We start from the raw sequence: 19330 nt of genomic DNA on the forward strand, positions 1-19330 counted from the left end.
TGGTTTTGTTTCGTTGGTCGACTGCACGTCGCGCTTTCATGAAGTCATCAGTCTGCGATGGACCACAGAACCTACTCTGATTGCCGCTTTCAAGAACGCGTTTGCACGCCATGTCATCCCAAGCATGGTCCGCACCGACAAAGGGCCACAGTTTTTATCCTAAGACTTCTCTATATTCGCACAGGCTTACGAAGTCGAGCATCTCCCCAGTAGCCCCCATTTCCAGCTGTCCAACTACAAAGTACAGAGAATGGTGCCGACGGTCATTGAACTGATTCGCAAGGTGGAGGACAGTTACTTGTGACTGCTTGCCTATAGGCACACACCAAGCGTTAACTTAGTAATCTCTGCACAACTACTGATGTTCTACGCTAGAAAACAAGAGTCCCCAAGACTTCGCAGCAGCTCGAGCCACTGTGGCCTTCATCTTCATCTGCAGTGAGCTGCCAGGTACCGGTGAAAAGTAAAGAAGAGGAAAGATGAGAATTCCAGAGAAAATTAGGACAGTCACCCACACACGGGTATGTACCAGAAGTGCGTGAAAGGGGAGGACGACGTCAGAGGACAGAACGGAAGACCGGCTAGAGCTCGAGTGCTCTAACGAAAGGCGACATCCAACCGATGCGACCACCACGCCGCAGTGCTGGGACTTCGACAGCTCTCCCCGCAAAGCGGGGTCCCCGCCGTAGGGCCGGAGATCCGTCCATCTCCAGGCACCCGATCTTTGCGCCGGGTAGCATGGTCATTGTTTCCTCTTGCGGTGGCCATGTCGTCAGGCGGACAACCTGTTGCTCCCACAAATCCAGGTACTCGAGCGGTGCGCCGGGGAGCCTAAGCTCGTGCCACCTCTTAGGAGCTGGCATGTCTCACGTTCCTGCCATGGTGCCGGATCGTCGGTTACTCCGACTAGTCAAGGCAGTGGCGATACCGCTGCATTGCGCCACATCCGGCTAAGACGTCTGTGACGACATTGCTTTCGGTACTCGTCTCTTCTAGAAAGTCTACGCCCGACCCTGAGACTCCACGCCTGACCAGACCACATAAACTGAGAGCTCGTAGGTTTATTTGGCACATTTTTATAGCGCTTAATGGTGGTTGTTGGTAGGACTAGCGAAAGTAGTACCTTAGTCCTTAGTTTGTATGTCTATAGTTTAAATGTCCACCATCTCTCTTTTCATCAATGTCGCTCTTCCGTGTTCTGGAAGACATCTTGGCCCGATTGGTGTGTGTCGTCTCCCGGTTAATTACACTCCAACCCTGACACAAGCCAACCAAACTTGAATCAGGGTGATCTAGCCAATCGAAGGAACTAGGCTCTGGACGTCAACCGAAGGAAGGTGGCTGCCCCATAACGGCTTATCTAGTCTGGTGAGAGTCTGGGCGCGAGACATCGCCTTGCCGTGGTTCTGGTACATCGTGGAGACATCGAAGGGAGTTATCTAACATAATTGGCCAGCAAACCTCCATACGTGGTGGAAATATCCTGGAGACGTCAGCAATCGATATTGCAGATGTCCAGGAGACGTACTGTTGGGGTGGAAATTACAAATTTTCAACGTTGCTACGTCTACAAAATCCCATCCAAATCATACGAAGGCTATGGTAGAATAGAAGAATAGACCCCTCATGGTACCTTTATATTCTGTTTAGGGGACGTTACCTTAGTAGTACAGCATATTGATATTGTAGTGGTACGGATTCAAGACGTATATTTATGTCGGTTCTGCAATGTTTTGCTGTCTTTGAAACAAGCATTAGTTTGTTATATTCTTGTCCACAGTACCTTAGTGTGATATTGTTGAGAGTAACCTGTATGCCTGAAGGTTACATTTTTATACATCATTTTGCAGTTTAGCCAGCCCCCTTTCCCTTGTCTCCAAAGTGTTTTGGGTATTGAAACATCAAAAAGAAGTCTTGCTTGCTATTCAGCACTGTTTGCTGTTACTTGACACCTGGTTTCTACATTAACGTGTTTCTGCTTTTTAAGGGCTGCATAGTGCACGAAGTCTCATATGGGAAGTGCCAAGCTGAACACACTCTCTTGCAGAAGCACGTGAACCACAGCACGCGAACAAGAAATGCCGCATTGACAAAAATGTAGCAGTAAGTAACAGCAAACCAGTCCTGATCAGCACAAGTGCTCTTGACACTAAGGCAACCACTGCAGCATCACGAATTGTTCCACACAGCACGGCTGTACAGGCCTTCTGCAAAAAACTATAAGAGAAAGAATTCAAAAATAAACAAATTAAAATGACAGTCTTGCCAACCCAGCTGTAAGTAAGTGCAGCTGTGTAGTAAGAAAGCTTTCAAACTATACATAGAATACCAAAGAGTTCAGGTAAAACATTTTCTTTCGACTTCCAAATTATCCTATATGCTTTGGCAACACAACCACTTTAACTTTTATTCCCATCTGCCCTGGCCCACCGGGTACAGATTTTATAATTACAAGAATAATACAAATATTGATGACTATAAATACGTCACACACGACAGAAAGGTTGACAAAAATAGAAAAAAGTAAACATGTACACCCAGGGTACAAGCACAAGATAGGTATGCAACTTCAAATGTCTCACATTATGTGAAAGTGGTAGACAACAACGCAAAAAAACGTGTGGAAACCAAGAAATAATCGAATGGTGGTTAGAGAAAAACAGCAAATTTATAAAAATAAATAGTCCACATCCAGCAAAAAGTTTGGAAAACAATAAAACAACAGAACCTTTGAAACACAGAATTGGCGTTGATTGGTTTCGGTGGGTGCCATACAAATTTTTGCTACTTTAAACAAGTAAACATCTAGGGGATCGGTTATGAACACTAGAAAAGGTGAGGATACAGAAATGACTGTAGGTCGGTTACAAGAGCGGTAGAAATTTACGTGATGAAATGATTCACACAGTAAAACGACCGAACAGTAAAAAAAGAAAACATTTTAGAAGCAACTTATTAAATTCTGGTTAAGAAAACAATTCAAGGTTACTCTATTTCAATATTTCACACAAAGTGATATGATTTGGGAACAAAAGTAAACACGGGGAACACGGAAATGACTGAATTATAGCTACAAGACATATTTACACGACTACGTATTCCACACCAAGTGATACGCTAAAAGAACAACAACACAAAATAAAAACGCATGGAAGCACGAAAATTATTCAGTGGTGGTTCAATGGTGCATGCCTAATTGTTAGTTATGCTAGGGATTCTTGAACAGTTGGCGTTCTTTGTTGTGGTGACAGAAACTGTCAAAATAGTTACAGACAACGTTGGTTCGAACGTGAGTAAAACGTTCATGGTCCAAAGGCTAAACTTAATGTAAAACCTCTTCTCGCAATAAAAACTAAGCCGCAGGTTGTCGACAAAGCTGATATTTGCCCAGGATGCGACTTCAAATAAAAACCTGGGCCCTATACATTCTCTAGTGAAAGAATTTGTTTTTTGTAACAACACGAAGATATCTAGTTACACACAATGCAGGATTTCACTCACAGGTAGAAAGAAGCGTGACCAGCAGATCTCCTGCGCCCAGTTGCTCGTCTAACGTAGCTTGAGCAGGTGCCTTGTGCAGACTGTTGCAGTAGCACCTGTCTTGCCTCCAGGTCTTCTATCATGGCAGGGGTAGAGGAAAATCTGTGTTGTTAATACAGCCTTTAGGACTGGTATAATACAGAATGGCTGCCTACCATTGTCCCAGAAAAAGACAGTGTATAACAGGTGCATCTTACCGGTACTCACCAACGGAGCAGAAACCTTAAGTCTCACCTAAACGGTTAATCCTGCATTAAGGACGACTTAGCAGGCAGTAGAACGATAAATGATAGATGTAACACAAGGGACACGAAGACAGCGGAGTATATATTATTTATTGTCACCATCGGAACTACTAAGGCAACCGTAAAAGAAACTATGACTGCTAACGTGAGGTACCTATATTTATAAGAACTATATTTCGTGAATGGGGACTCAGGACATCTTAGCCCTGTTACAAGTGCCATGTGAACTTGCAAAACATTTTTCTGTGTCTATTCTAACCGCTTGGTTGATTGACATCACAATATATACACTGATGAAGCCATGTCCACAAAATGTGGCAAAAGGAAACATGCACAATCCCGAAGAGGGTCACTGCCATGGACGCATACATCCTGCAGCAGCATGGCGAGGTGGTCTAGTTGGTATATATGCTTAGCTAAACCTCCAAAACGCACATAACTAAAAACTCGTCCTGTTGTCCTGTTCGCTTCTTCTGTTAGGCCTACATTTTTAGTTGAGGTATACGTTGTACTGCATGAAGCATCAAAATAGTGCAAGAAAGTTTTACTTCGCAATCACATTCAAACGTAGTCTTCCCTGAATTTAAATTGTATGTCAAATTTCTAGGGGCCACTGTATTCGAATTGCCGAGGTTAGAAGTCGATTGTAGTCAGTTGTTTAGGAAGGCTTTCACTACATTAGGTGCATGTTGCTTATGTTCGTTCAGTGGCCTTTACATTTAAACAATGACCATATGACGGTGGTGGCAGTAGCGGGGTGGGAATGAAGCCAAAATAATTGTGTCCTCACTCACTTTTGGCTACTACTGCACCTGCTATACCCTCATCCCTGGCAAGCTCAATATTTTTGCAATTCAACTTTGCATCAATGCAAAGTTTTTCAGGCCACCTAAGAACACGTACCGCACAATTCCTACAATGCAGTGCAGGGTGGCGAATGAGAGGGCATTGGCTTGCAGAGGTAGGTACAGGCGAAACCAATTTAACAAATCTTCCTTTCAGCAATTAGACACATGCAGAATATAAGGACTTGGGTGGCATACAGGCAAGAAACATGACTGCAGACGGAATAATCAGGACGCAAGCAAGATGCACGTGAAGTAAAACATGATACACGCAATCTGCAATTGATACTGGCTCAATTTTACGGCATGTACCAGGCTTTCTTTGTTGTGTAGGCGGGATACCTTGACTGTATAACATGCTATCCAGGGAGGTCTTCCCCAAGTAACGTTGGCAGTCAGTCTTGTTCCGAGTTTGGTGTTGCATTTGCACGTAAGCGCTTGACATAAAATAAACACCAACTTCGCGAAAACCAGGTTGCTATATTCAGCATAACGTGTGGGGAAAAAAGAAATGTCAGAATTGCATACGCTTATGCTGCTTAAGCTTAAAATGCTGAAGAACTGAAAGTGAGTCATCATCATCACCAGCCAATCTACGCCCACTGCAGGGCAAAGGCATCTTCCATTGATTGTCAATTACCGTGGCCGTGCGCAAACTGCGACCGATTTATTCCCGCAAACTTATTGATCTCATCTGCCCATCTAACTTAAATTCTGCCGGCCCCTGCCACGCTTGCCTTCTCTAGGGATCCACTCTACTAAACAACGGTTATCCTTCCTTCGCATTATGTGCCCTGCCCACTTCCATTTCTTCCTAATATTTCTGCTTATATGTCCTTAATACGCGTTCATTCCCTGACCCACTCCCCTCTCTTCTTCTCGCTCATTGTTACACCTATCATCTTCCGTTCCATTGCGGGCTGAGTGGTTGGGGGCTTCTGTTCTATTGGGTGTTGAGTACCATCGCAAAGATTTTGTCATTCTACGGTTTCTCCGCCCAAATTGCAGAAATATATACACAGAGGATTTAAAAATAAAATGCCTGCCACTCGTGTTGCTTACATCACTGCCGCGCATCAGGGTTTCCCCGTTCTCGTGAACAATCTCTCGTTCTGTATTTTTACTGACTAGAATAGATGCCTTCTATGCTTCGAACACAAACAAATCCTTAACACACTTCTAAGGCTTTGTGCCTTCAGGCACAAGTGGGAAACGAGGCGGTGCTAAAGTATATGGACAAAACATCCACAAAGCCAGGCCACTGTGGCAAATCAGCATTGCGTCGCCAGTAGGAGCAATTGGAGTAGCTGGCAGTGCGCGAGATGTTGTTTATGTCAGGTGGTATTAACACTCCTATCGGATGTTGCACGGCTTATGTCTTTCTTGTTTAAATAAAACTCAGTTACCGTTCAGCGGTGTGTTCTATATTACCTTCTTGTTATGTCCTCGTCCACATCTGCTGTTAATCCATTACTATCGCGTCGCCAACAACCGCTTTGAGGCACGCTTTACAAGAGTTTGTATTTCGACTAGTTGGTACATAACTTCGAGAGAAGGCGGAAGGCAATGGAGCGGACATGGTTGATATAAAAAAACAAAGCAGAAGTGTTTACCTACTTATCGCTGCGTCCCGACTGTAACACCATCGCTTAATTTCCAAGGCACGTTTTGCATAATGCCAGCAACAAAGTACAACTACATACCTTTTCACACATATGCTGGCAAAACAAATAAAGCGTTATATTCCATTAGTATTAACGTTGAGATGCGCAATACTAACGAGGGGAAGGCGATGGGCAAGTTAGCAACGGCAACAGCTAGATAGCATTGCATCGGCGACCACTGTCGTCGCGCTTTCGACCCGCTGCGCTCTTGCACACGAATCGAGTTCACAACACAATTCACACTGTTGCAAACAGTCTTCGCTCCTTCACAGTAGTAACAGTAGGTATTTGAATAAAATTTGATGCTCTTACCCTGCTACACGCATAAACTGAACTGCGCAGAACAAGCCTGAAAATTGCTGTTTGCTCCTAAGGTAATGGCCAGTAGATTTAAATGGCTCATATGATGTCGCTTTATAGCACAGTCGTCATTGTGCTGTCGTAAAACAACCTATCAAACAATAAACTTTTCAACAGCTCAAATTGGAGCGTTAGTACACATTTTTTTTATATAGTTTTTATCATAACAATGGGCGAAATTCATGCCCGACTTTGGGCATAGCGGGTATAAGGAAGCAGACGGCGCTGACGTTCTGATACAAAAAAGAGCGGTGTTGGCCGCGAAGCTCGGACCTTTATTAAAATCCCTTTATAAGAATTCTTGCTGACTAAAATAAAATAAAGATGATTTATCTGCCTACATTTAGGGTTGAAAATTAGACAAAATCAACAAAAAACGGAATCAAAATCGCGCGGGGTGTATGTTTGATATCTCAAGCCATTACGTGTGTATAAGTTTAAATAGATTATATAACACATAAAACTAACGTCTTACATCATAAACCAATACTAGACACGTAAATGTCCTATCCTAGCTGCTTATTATTTCCTATCCCACCGGCAATCCCGACTGCAGCACCCGGGTTTTTTTTTCGGGAAAGTGCGCTAGCTTTATTATCGGCTTCTTTTGCTAAATCTCCCCCTGGGTATGCGCATTAGTGACCGTAATAATCATGAAAGCGCCCCTGCCAGTAAATTTGTCGTCCCCGCTAAGAGCAGCCATGGCGCAGGTCTCATTTCTCTCGTCCTTCCGTTTACATTTTCTGGTGCCGTTAAACCCGGGAGGATGACCTTACGCGATGACGAAGGAGACCACCTACGTCCCCTCCGGCTTAAGGTTTCTGGTACCCCGCGATTTCGTCTGTTCCGCTGATAAGCCCCGTCCTCAGCCTCAGGTTGGCATTGCTGGCCCTGACCGCCCACCTAGGACTGACTGGAACCTTCAACGGGATGCAAATACGCCCCCTCACGTCCAGGATACCATGCTTGGGAGCAACTTTACGTCCCCGAGTACCAGGTTGGTTCTTCGCGCTGCAGTTACGAGGCTTCTTATGGCAGCGAGCACACTCTGGCAAGCTCCCTCAACATCTGCGTTGTACTTGCAGTTGCCTATCAACTAGCTCGAACCGAAGGGCGCCGAACTCAACAAGCTGAACTATATGGTAGGTGAGCTACTGGAAGGAGACGAGTTCGAACACGATTGCTACGTGATTTTGCACTACCAGGAGACGATATGCGGGGCCCTCAGTCAGCTGCGATCGACTTTGACCGATCTGCGGGCAGCCGGCATTAAGTTTACCGGAAAGGGAAATTCACATCATCCACACGACCCCTCCCACGTCGGCTCGCACACGTCGACTTCACCAGTTGTCCTGCCGATGCTGCAGGTTTAAACTTTCAACGGTGAGCCACGTGGGTACAAGGGGTATTGGAGCCGCGTCGAGACGACGGCCCAAAGCCACATTCCATATATAGACAACGTGAGAGCTAGCACCGAGGTAGCGCCGAGTGTTCAAGCGAAGAACTGTGAAGAACGCGAGGCCACACCAGCCGCATACAAAGAAGACAAGTCCGCTGCTCCCGTCCAAGTACATGACAGAACACGTAAAGTAAACGGCGTGAACGAAAGGATAGAACAACTATCGTGTGAGCTTGAGTTCGAGTACATCTTTTTCCCAACTTTATGAAAAGTGAACCGTTACCGGACATTTGTGAAGGCCGGCTAGCCCCAAGCGTTGCAGCAGCGCGCGAGGTCGCACCCATCCAGGAGTCTGAGCCGTTCAATGCACCTGAAGGCTTAGAAGCGGAATCACGCTGGCTGATCGCTTCGGCTGCGTATGAAAAAACCGTAAAGCTGCATTGTGACCACACCCCAAGCACAAAAAAAGTACGGTGGAATCGCAAACTATCGAAAAGCGAATCCGAGCCAGCCACAAGAGCCATTTGGGAACACCGCTACACTCGCTGCTCAGGGGTGACCGCAACACCGAAATATATATAATTTCCCGACACCGCTTCCACAACACTTTCTACAGGCGACCTGCTAAATTCAAAACGTTTCAGCGAGCTGGACGCCTAGTTTTGGCGCCGTCCGCTTCGGCTTGGCGACACCAGGCTCTGCTGAAAGTTGTACGACGGCAGATGCACCGTTGGAAACGCAAGAGGGAAGAGCACTTCATGACAGCTCTACACAAATTCAATCTGCGAAACGAAACCCAAAAATTAGGATTGTGGACTTCCTGTTCATCCTCGCAGCAATTTTCTCGCCTGCGGAGGGAGAGGTATGATCAGCTGTTTTGAGTCGAAGATGATTTCAGCGACCTTTGGGCACCGTTATGGTTGTATTAGCCTCCGCACCCAGAGGAAGCATGCGTTCCCTGCAGGTTAGAGACCCCGGAAACGGTGCAGTTCACCTTCCGTTGTACTCCAACCATCGCGACTTTCTTTAGAGTCTGTTGGAAGCTGAGAAGCAAAAAGATAAATATGAAGGACACTCAACGAACACTGCCAAGTTTATATAGGTGACTTAGCGTGGGAGAAGTCGAAAAATTGTCAGGAGTGGAGCAACATGTCTATGCAAGGAGCCCGAGGATTCACTCTAGCTTTTAAATGGACGGCGGCACTCAGTTCGCGCATCGTTCGACGCAATTTGGTTGAGACGCAGTAATGGTGCCACCTTTAGAAACCAGCGACTAAACAGCAAGTTCCATGTGCGGTGCACCGTTTGTACAGTGGCGGACACGAACGTTGCGCGCGTGGGAGGATGTTAAATCTCCCTTGGGTATGCGTCATTAGTGACCATATTCATCATGAAAGTGCCCCTGCCAGCAAAGTGATATATGCTTTAAAATCAAAAATGCTTATTTAACTGCCAACCTTGAAGGTCTGCTCATTTTTAAATTGAGCGATGCCTATTCCAAACAGCGTATTTCACCTGCCTTCGAGCCCATATGTTCGGATGGGTGTTGCTAGAATTGCTTTCAAAACATGGCAAACAATTTTGTTTTTAGAAGCATTGATGGACATTAAAAATGGCTTTAGATATTTTTAAATAAAATTTCGGGTCTTTTCACTGCCGGGCTGTTCATAACCTCTTGGTTTGAAACGAAAAAAAATGGCCGCGTATCTGCTCCTTTCGTTGCAAATGTCGTCAAAAGACAATAGTCTTTACCGGCTTTTGCCAAGTAAATGCTTCCCTTCGCTTTCCCGCTCACGTATCATGTTGTTCCTCTTGCATCGCGCTCCTCCGAAGGGAAAGACGACAAAGGTTTGCCTAAATCATTTTAAATTTACTTCGTTCCACTGCTCCAAACCGGGTGTCTCAGTGCCAACGCTGCCGTACGGCGAAGACGCGCGTGAATCGAGGCGCCCTACTTCAACGCTTATAGAACCGCGTTTCCCAAGTCCACGTGCGTTCGAAGCAGAACTGAAACCTTTCTAGTGGAACCTTTCGTAACTGTTGTCACTTGATTTCTTCAAATGCCGCCAGAAGCTATATGGCGCGGGTGATGGCGGAGTCATATTTTTTTCTTCAGTTGATGAAGTATTTAATCTCGCCGAAATCAAACATGTACAATTTTTTATAAAAGAACGCTGCAAATATCCCTTCTGTAATAATTTCTTGTCTTATATAAGCGTAATGTCTTGTTGTTCTTTAACAATATTGACAAGTATGAACATTACACCAGACTTAGATGGGCACATTTAGCGGTGACTATAAAATACTATTGCGCAGGCATTGTTTTACTTTGGCCGGATGGCTGAATCGAGTCACAGACAGACAGACGGACGGACATACAGACAGACAGACATACAGACAGACCACAATTTCTGGGTTTAAGTAGCCCAAGAAAGACTATCGTCTTTAAAAATACCAAGAATATGCCACGCGCACGTAAGCGTGCATTTTGTGAGCAGCGCATGGCATCATACATGCTATTGTGGTCTTCAGCCACGTGAGGACCTCACAAAAAATAAAATACTGAGAGCAGAAAATACAAGCTCATGTGAGCGTTAATCACGTGAGGAGCGTCCGGCATTATCCAAGCATGCGCGTGGCCTTACGTCAAGTGAGGGGCACTAAAAAAAGAAATTACCGACTGCACGTAAGCGTGCGCCTCGAGACGACTACCCGGTATAATCCAACTTGCCCTTCCAGAACACTCTGCCAGCGTTTGTGATGTGATCTCTTACGTACTGTTCTACTCGCCAGTTCATATATACGCCAGCGCCGGAAGTGTGAAACACCAAACAGCTCGAGCTGCAGAAGCCCAGTTCGCGAACCCGGTAGCTGCCGTTTCAAGCTATGGCTACACGGTCCACCATGTTAAATATGTTTAGGCCAACAGACGAAACGATCCCGGCTGGCTACTCATGGAGAGCATTCAGGAGCAAGTTAGGAAATCTATGTCAGGTGCAACAGTCGGGTTTCCGAAGAATGGAGATAATAAGAGAGAGGTCACTTTATTTTCCAAGCAAGTGTAGTAGGAACCCGTGGTGGCTGCCGGCTGAAGGATTGCGGCGGCAGTGGCGGCTTGGTCAACAATAAGTAGCTGCGCCCCCGGTTGCGAGCACCCGTACGCGTCCTCCCACTGCTTGAAACTGGAGATGGGGTAGGATGGGTTAAGCTGAGAGGCCCACTTGTTGTGGCTTAGTGCGTCCAGGGAGTGAAGGATGGCGACAGTTGCGCGCAGGGAACTCATAGCAGTAGGTCTTGTGGAGGAGGCATTGACGGGCGAGGGAGTTGGTCTGAAGGATACGCCATAGGCGCTTCTGAGCGTTGGTGAGAGATGTGTGGGCATTGGGAAAACGGCGGCGGGAGAGGTGATAATGCTCCGTGACTTCTTGGTACGAGAGAAGACGATCGTGTGCCGACCGAGCCCTGTTTTAGAGAGCAGGAGCGAGCCCAGCCCGGCTGTTTAGTTCTCGTGGTGCTTTGTGGGCCGCTTCGTTGCCTCCAACCCCAGTGGGGGCGGGGGTCCAGACATTGGTGACTGGCTGAGTTTGATATTTGGGAGAATCTTGAGTGCCTTAGCCGAAATGCTATCGCGAATGAATTTTTCAATGGCCGTCTTCGAATAAGTGATTATAATGTGCGGTGATAGCTTGGTTATGCGAGCCAGAGCTATCGCCGCTTATTCCGCCATTGCGGGGTAAGAAGTCCGTACGGTGAGGAATTTGAGCGGACGAAAGCCCGCCAGCTTTCCTGTTCCTCCAGCCTTTCACCATCTGTGGAAGCTCGGGAAGTTTTTTTTGTAACACGTGTGGCTCAACAGTGTCGCCAGTGATTTCTCAGGTCAGCATTTGTATTTTTATTACAATGGTAGAACTACCAAGTAAAATGGTGGTTTCACAGAATTAAAAACCCCTTATGGGCATCACATTTTCTTCAGGTTTATGTTGAGTTTATTATATTTTTATGCCCTCCGCCATTATATTCCCATATTATTGGTGGATTACAAAACTCGCCCAAAATCATAATTACAAAACACATACAAAACGCATACAAAACATCTCTTTAACTTCAAAACAGTGCACCTGTGGCGAGTTTGAAAATAGAGTATAGCAGATATGGCTAAAATATAGGTAACTGCGATAGCCACGTATGAAGTAAAAAACTGACATACCAGCAACATCTCCACAACGTCAGCGAAATTTCTTTTAATACTGTCGAAAAATAAGCATCGAAAACATCGAGCGTACGTCTTGAGCATAATTGAAAGAACGTCCGGCAATAAGGTACCAGCAACGTTACCTCAATATCAAAAAGATTTCATAAAAATATTGCACGTTGTACGGATGTCTAACAGAGATACTGCTCGGACATCGACGTTTAGATCTTTTTGGGAAGTCGCAGAGATGACAGTTGTTTGGTGGGCGGCTATACCTCGTCACAGCGTCCAGAATTCTAGTGGAGGGGGTCCGATCGATACTGCCACGAAAGAACGTTAGAGTCAGAAATCTTGCAGCGAGTCTAGAGCAGAAAGGCCAGAGCAAGTTCCTCTGATTCAGTCTTCCTTGTCTCCACCTCAGCCACTGTCTTCACTTTGGCCTGCTTGTGCACTTAGTGATGGGAGGGTGATGCCGAGGCCCAGAAGACTGGACCTGTGATTGTGTGGTCAGGTGCAGTGAATGTTTGTGCGTGAAATGCTGTTCACAATTAACCAGGAAGCATGTTGTGTGTCCTCTTGCGGACGTAGGGCAGCACGGTAGCCAATGATGTAGTGTGTGCTACCGAGACAGGGCACGACGGTGACGATTGGTCATGTATATATACTGACGGAAATAATGCCTTGTGTTCTGTTGCCCGTACGCGTCGTCGTATATTCGTGGTAGGCCAGGATCGTGCTTGCGGGAGTTTGTCCAGCTAAACGACGCATATTCTTCTTGCCGTAACTGCAAATAGTATCGGCACACTATTGCGTTATCCAAACCGCCAAATTCACACACCGTAACCTAAGACTAAATACGTCTACCGCGGCTGCCCGGAAGAGTTCGCAGTTCACTGAAATTGAAGGTTCCGTACATATAACTACTAGAGAAGATGAGTGGCGGTCGGCGCCCTACGGTAGAGAAACGTATGCATTTAGGGAAGGGGTCGGTGCCTATTCCCCGCTAAAAATACTTTTGATTTTTGACCGCTTTTTTTTTGCGCAACTATTGCAAGGTGGCAGTTATACCCGAAGTCTAGCCAAGTGAAATTCATTGCTTTTCGCAATAACAAGGCGTTGCTACTTGCACACTTACTTATACGAGATATAGCAACGCTTATTTTTGATTTGCACACAATAAAACAGATCGTGTTTTGGGTTTTTATAAGAAGCGGTGTCTGACTAGTGGAAAAGCTTTTATTATCTCCAACTTGCAAACTATCCGGCACGTGCTCAGGGGAGGCAGCTTTTGAATATTACCAGGGCTAGAGGTTCATTTGATAGTGCAGCGGTGTGAATGTGTGGCCTGAAGATGGCGCATCAGTAAGTAAAAATCATTATCAATTATCGTGTTTTGTGTTCGAAACCTTTAAGAAGAAACAAATGCCCGTAAAAGACAGGCGTCAGTTAACTAGAAAAAACTGGTGTAGACTCACTTAAATTAATTAGCAAAGCGAACATGAATAGTTGCATCATGAATAGTTGCCACAGTAGTTGCATGTAAATTCGGGAGATTTTTTTTTTCTTCAGTGTATTTTATGTTTGAAGAATCCTGATTTCGTTGTTGAAAGAAATAAGGCTCGTTCACAGTTTTTACCATTTTTTTATAAAGAAGCCTCTATCAGCTTGCGGGTGAATTGTTCGCGGATACTGCGAACCACTTTTGGTTTCATTTCTGAGGGGGACAAGTTTCGTTTACAAGCAGAACAATTTTGTAATGGTGCCAGCGAGCTTTATTCATAGACAGTGGTTTTTTCCTCAGGCGGTCATAGGCACCGAACCCGAATAAACGCCGTATACTCCTCTGCACGTCAGCAATATTAAGCAATCTACCTTGCCAGGGCAGTGTACAAATGTAAAGCAATGTTTGGCGAGCTGTGGTGCTCCTTCAAACTGACGATCTTGGTGCACGAGATAGCACACTTTCAAAAGAAAGGTAGGAAAAAATTACACCATCTTCCCGTGGGGAACCATGAGGAGGATGTGAAGAATTATAGGGGCTTCGTGTAGTTTCCATTGTGTTGCCGTTATATTGTTTCATTTATCGGAGCACGAATGGGAAGGTAGTGTGAACCCCCATGTACAGACAGAGAAATTTAGAGACAGCGAAGAGACGCACACCGGAGTTACCTTATCGAACACCTCCGGGTTCTTGTCTATCTTTATTGCGTGCTCACGCTCCTACCCCTCTGCCCGCCCTCTTCGGCCTCTTCTCTGGTTTAGCTGCAAAGCGCGTGGCGATTCCTGCCACAGTTTCCACGGGAAAATCAAAAACCTCCTCTAAATTTTTGAGTTCGTCGTTACCGTTGACGTTCAGCTTCGCGTGCCTTCGTTGTCTCAGTAGCTTCTTGACGTAGTTGTAATGAGTCAACGACATAAGATGCGTTCTTAGCACTTGCGCCTGTCTCGGTTTTGTAGCGCAGTGGGAAGAGCGCCGCGTAACTCCCGTTGCGGCTTGATAGTCATGGTATCGAAACCAGGTGCCGCTAACTGTTTCTTTTTTTGTAGTGTAGAGAGAGGGGTGCCGACAACGGACGGACGCTGGACATAGCCCCGAGCGAGGGGTGGTGTGAATCTAAAAATACCGTGGATGGGGAACCGCTTTTATGTATTTTTTGGTTTGGCACCACTATATACAATTAGTGGAAACCTACGTTGTTTTTGTTCATAGCGGCGTCAGTTCTACGTTTCTCACTACACTTGATTTTCTGAAAAAAATATTTCCAGAACACCTGTGAAGGCATTTAAATAAAAGCAACCGTGCGCACCCCCGAGATCTGGCAACACAACGTTAGTCAAGCTAGTTTTGTAAGGACCTAATTATCACTCACTTGAAAACAAAGTTTAGCTGCGACCAGTTTATCACTGCGAACTTCTTCATCTCACCTTTATAAATAATTTTCTGCCGCCTTCCGCATCGAATGGCTTCTCTAAGGATGCACTATATTGCTCCCATTACCGACAGTTATTTTGCCTTCGCATTACATGCCCTACGAATCATGCCCAGTCTTGGGCAGTACCTCTTTACATCGTTACCGGTAACTAGTTACCTTTTACAGTAACGTGTACCTGTAACTAGTTGCTTTTGGGTTAGAGGAAGTTGTAACTCTTACAGTGTTACTCTTCGGCGCAGCAACTGTAACGTAAAATACCCTTACAGTTACTTCTTTTTTCTTAACGATATTATCCGACAGTAGGTCTCTTTAAAAGCGGAGGCACAGTTTGCCAGTTTGCGCTTTTGACTTATCGGACTTCTTCTTTCCTATACCGACATCATTTTTCCCTTTCCACTCGCAGTTTAGGAGAGGAAGCCACTGAGAGGCAGGTATGCTTCCTGCTTAAAACTGCGGTCAGTCGTCGGTCTTTCACGTCATTTCCTAAAACTTTCCCTTCGTCTTGCGTCGAACGAAAAAAAAATGAAGTGTCAAATGGGCCTTTGAAAAGTTGAAAAAAGGGAAGCGCTCGGATGACAACTTTGAGAAACAACTCATCCTTAGTTACATTGATTTTTGCATTTACATTCCCCGACACAAAGTGTACATCAACAATAATTTGCCCGCATATTTGGTCACTGTGCTGAAAATTACTTAAAAAAAAACTATGGTCTTTGATGACACTACCACTAGACACTTTCACTACCACTAACTTGAGTTTGCTCAAGTCGATTCAATTTCGCTGCGTTTCACTGCTCGCGCGCCACCTAATAAAAGGATTTGTTGGTGTTGTACCAGGGTGGTTGGGGGCTAGGATGCGCTTTTAGAATTTTTGGGTCGAACCGTTCATGCCGTATTTTATTTATTTCCTATCAAATAAAATCAAGCGGGTATGTGTTTTTATAAAAAATAACACTCAAAATATTACTTATGTATTGTTGTTTTGGCTCAGACATGCCTGAAGTTTTCGTTTTGCATTTCAATATTTAGGCATTAGCATTCCCACTTGGTTTGCTAGTTTACAAATGTTAGGCCTTTTTACATGTCTCGTCATGGAATTCTTTTAAGTTTTCTCCGGGCGGCTGAATACAGGGACAGACAGAGAGGCAAATGGGCGGACTGAAATTTTCGCGTTTTAGTAGTCCAAGAAAAATTTACTAACGCGGAATAATAGGCAATTTTTTACATCAATAAAGAGAAAACAAACACAAAGCGACTACACACAAGAAGGTAACAAATAGTACCAGCGCTCTGTATGTTCGTCCCCTTCTTCTTGTGTGTCGTTTTTTGCGCTGGTTTTTTTCTTTGTTGACTGGAACCTTCAAAAAGTGATGCAACAAAAATATGCCTACACTACGATTTTTGGTGTGGCAATAGGCTTGAGTGTGCCAGCGTGCCGCGTTTCAGGCTCTCTTCGTCACGCGTTTAACCTCGTGTAATTTTGGCTACTCGCCTTCATTCGTAAATTTTGGTAAATACACTATCATTTCGCTTTTGATCAGTCACTTCAATTTATACAGTAACGGCAAAGGAACGATATTACATTTTACAGTAACTCTAACATAAACATGTTACTTTTTGAACGTTTGAATTGTAACTGTAATGGAGTTACTTTTGTGGCTTAGATAACTATAACTATAACGTTGTTACTTTTTATTGGTAACGTGCCCATGACTGGTATTTCCCGACTACTACTTGCCTAATTTCTACTAATATGTCCTTAACACGCGTGCGTTCCTTGCCCCAGTTTTTTTCCTTGTCGTCATTTAACGTTGCACGTATCATCTTCAGTTCCATTGCTGGCTGAGTCGTCCTCAACTTAAGCTACACCCTCCGAGTGGGCCTCCAAGTTTCTGCGCAGATGAGTACCGGTAATAGCCAGCTGTTATACGCTTTTTTTCTGTTGGTACAACGATAGGGTTTTATTTATAATCTCAGAATGCCAGCCGAATGCCCTCCACCCTATTCTCATCCTTTTCATTATATCTGCCTGGTTTGGGATCTGGGGTCACTACTTCGCCTAGAGATATGTTGGATTCATATTTGTTATGTTGATATACAGTCGACTCCTCTAAGTGAAATTCGAAGAGGAATACAAAATATTTGGAATTACTCCTCATTTTTTAGGTAGAAACGCCAATAATATCATATTTACTATTTTGCAGAACTTCTAGGTTATTTCGCATTTATTCAACCGTCCCAACACGGGTGCAGTCTGGTAGAAATAGATAAGGGAAGCTAATGCCTCAAGTGGCCACGCCAACAGAAAAGAAGCAAAAACTTACTACCACCGATCAAATATTCTAAAGTAGAGTGCTTCGAAAAGAGAATTCCAACTCTACACCCTGATCATTTCCACCAGACAACTAGGTGCGAAAAACAGTTTCAAAGATATAGAAATAAATGCATGCAAAATAACTGAACAAAAACCACTGAACAAAAGCAAAAAACAATTTTCAGCGTTAGCTAAGAAACAACCAAAGTTTTTGCACCTCAGCAGAAAAAAGCGAATACAAAATTGTTACAGTGCTAACGAACACAACACGTGCTACTTAAGAGAAAGAAATGTTATTTTTTCCTCACGAGAAAGACGAGCATCATGTAGAACTGAGCTATATCTGTAGTGGGCAACGTTTACCGGAGACCGAAAAAACTGGAACCACAGCGAACGCAAACTGGCTGGTGGAGAGGTTAGTTACATCTGCATAAGGCCTCCGGTGCGGGCTTTCGTCCTCGCAGCTCTGTTGTGCAGCGCCAGAAAGAGTTTTGTAGGCTTGCACCGCAGTCAGCCATTTCAAATAATTCGCTGAGATTATTTGTTGCCAATTTGTGTGCACATGAGACATGATGGGGAAGAGAATAATATAAAATTTACAACCATCTTTTCGCATTGCAAGTTGTTTTCAAAAAGTAGCAGTTTCTACGCAATCAAATTTATTAGGTTTTGTTCAATGACGTGTTAAACGCATTTCAACAGTGTTTGCTTAAAATCTCTAAACGACAGTGGCACTCTTCTAAAAGAAGAATGTCCTAAAACGAAGAATTTTCACTTTATTTTGACTCATTCTAGTACGACATACCGTTATTTGCTCAGGGTAATGCGGAAAGCCAGCTGTTCCGTTCGATCTGCGCCCTGTTTTTACATACGCCGACAAACAGTTTTATGAGCTGGGCAGCATTTAAAAATCTCATTGAATAAAACACAACTGCATAAAAGATGTAAATTCTGCGTCTGTTGTTTTTTATATCTAAACATGTGCATTTGTTGACCTAAACATTTTGTTTTATTACTGTGATGTGTTGAAGACTCTACTTTATTATTTATTTATTATATTACAAAGGGTAGTAGAAATGCTATCCACGAAAATTATACCGGAACTTTCATCAAAACAAAAGAAGGCTCCTTTTTTATATTCGAAGAAAACACACCACGAGAAACAAAACGAGCGAGTTGCAGAATATTGTACTACTCAGCCAAGTGGTGAAGATTTTATAGCACATGAAAGACTTCGTATCACTTGCTTGGCAACCCTTTTTGGCACGAAACCACAAATTAAAGGCGGTCAATATATAAAGTTTTATTGTACTGAAAACTTCAACCGTTCTGTGCCAATAGTGCCATTCTATGGATGTCACATGTCATTTTTGGTTTACTTGAGAACGCTCAAAATATGTGCTGACCAGTACACAAAATGTATTTTACTAACGGTTTTATTTCAGGCTGAACCGGTAAGAGTTATTGAAGAATAGTAATCAGGGATAGAAAATCAAATCTTGTGCCGTGAAGCCTGGTGAGTACGGCGTGTGGGTTAATCTGATATGCACGTTTGGTGCTTGATGCTAGTACGGTTAACCATCACAATTCGTTTACGATAAAGGTGGCGAGAATTTTAAAAGATGATAAGATTTTTTGACAGTACTAAGCACGCAGATTCAGGTCGGTGAGCGCAGTGTTTGTCTTTTCTTACTGTCGGATTGTTTTTACCCTTGTGTTATTAAGTAGATAGCCACCAACTATTTATAATAAATGTTCTTTGAAATCAATCTGTTGGGGTGTTACGGCCATGCACATGCCTCAGAAACAAAAGGTACCGGTTTAACGCTTCTTACAAA

This window comes from Haemaphysalis longicornis, unplaced genomic scaffold (assembly GCF_048455015.1).
Source record: "Haemaphysalis longicornis isolate Haplotype H1 unplaced genomic scaffold, Haemaphysalis longicornis Haplotype H1 scaffold_11, whole genome shotgun sequence".
NCBI lineage: Eukaryota > Metazoa > Arthropoda > Arachnida > Ixodida > Ixodidae > Haemaphysalis > Haemaphysalis longicornis.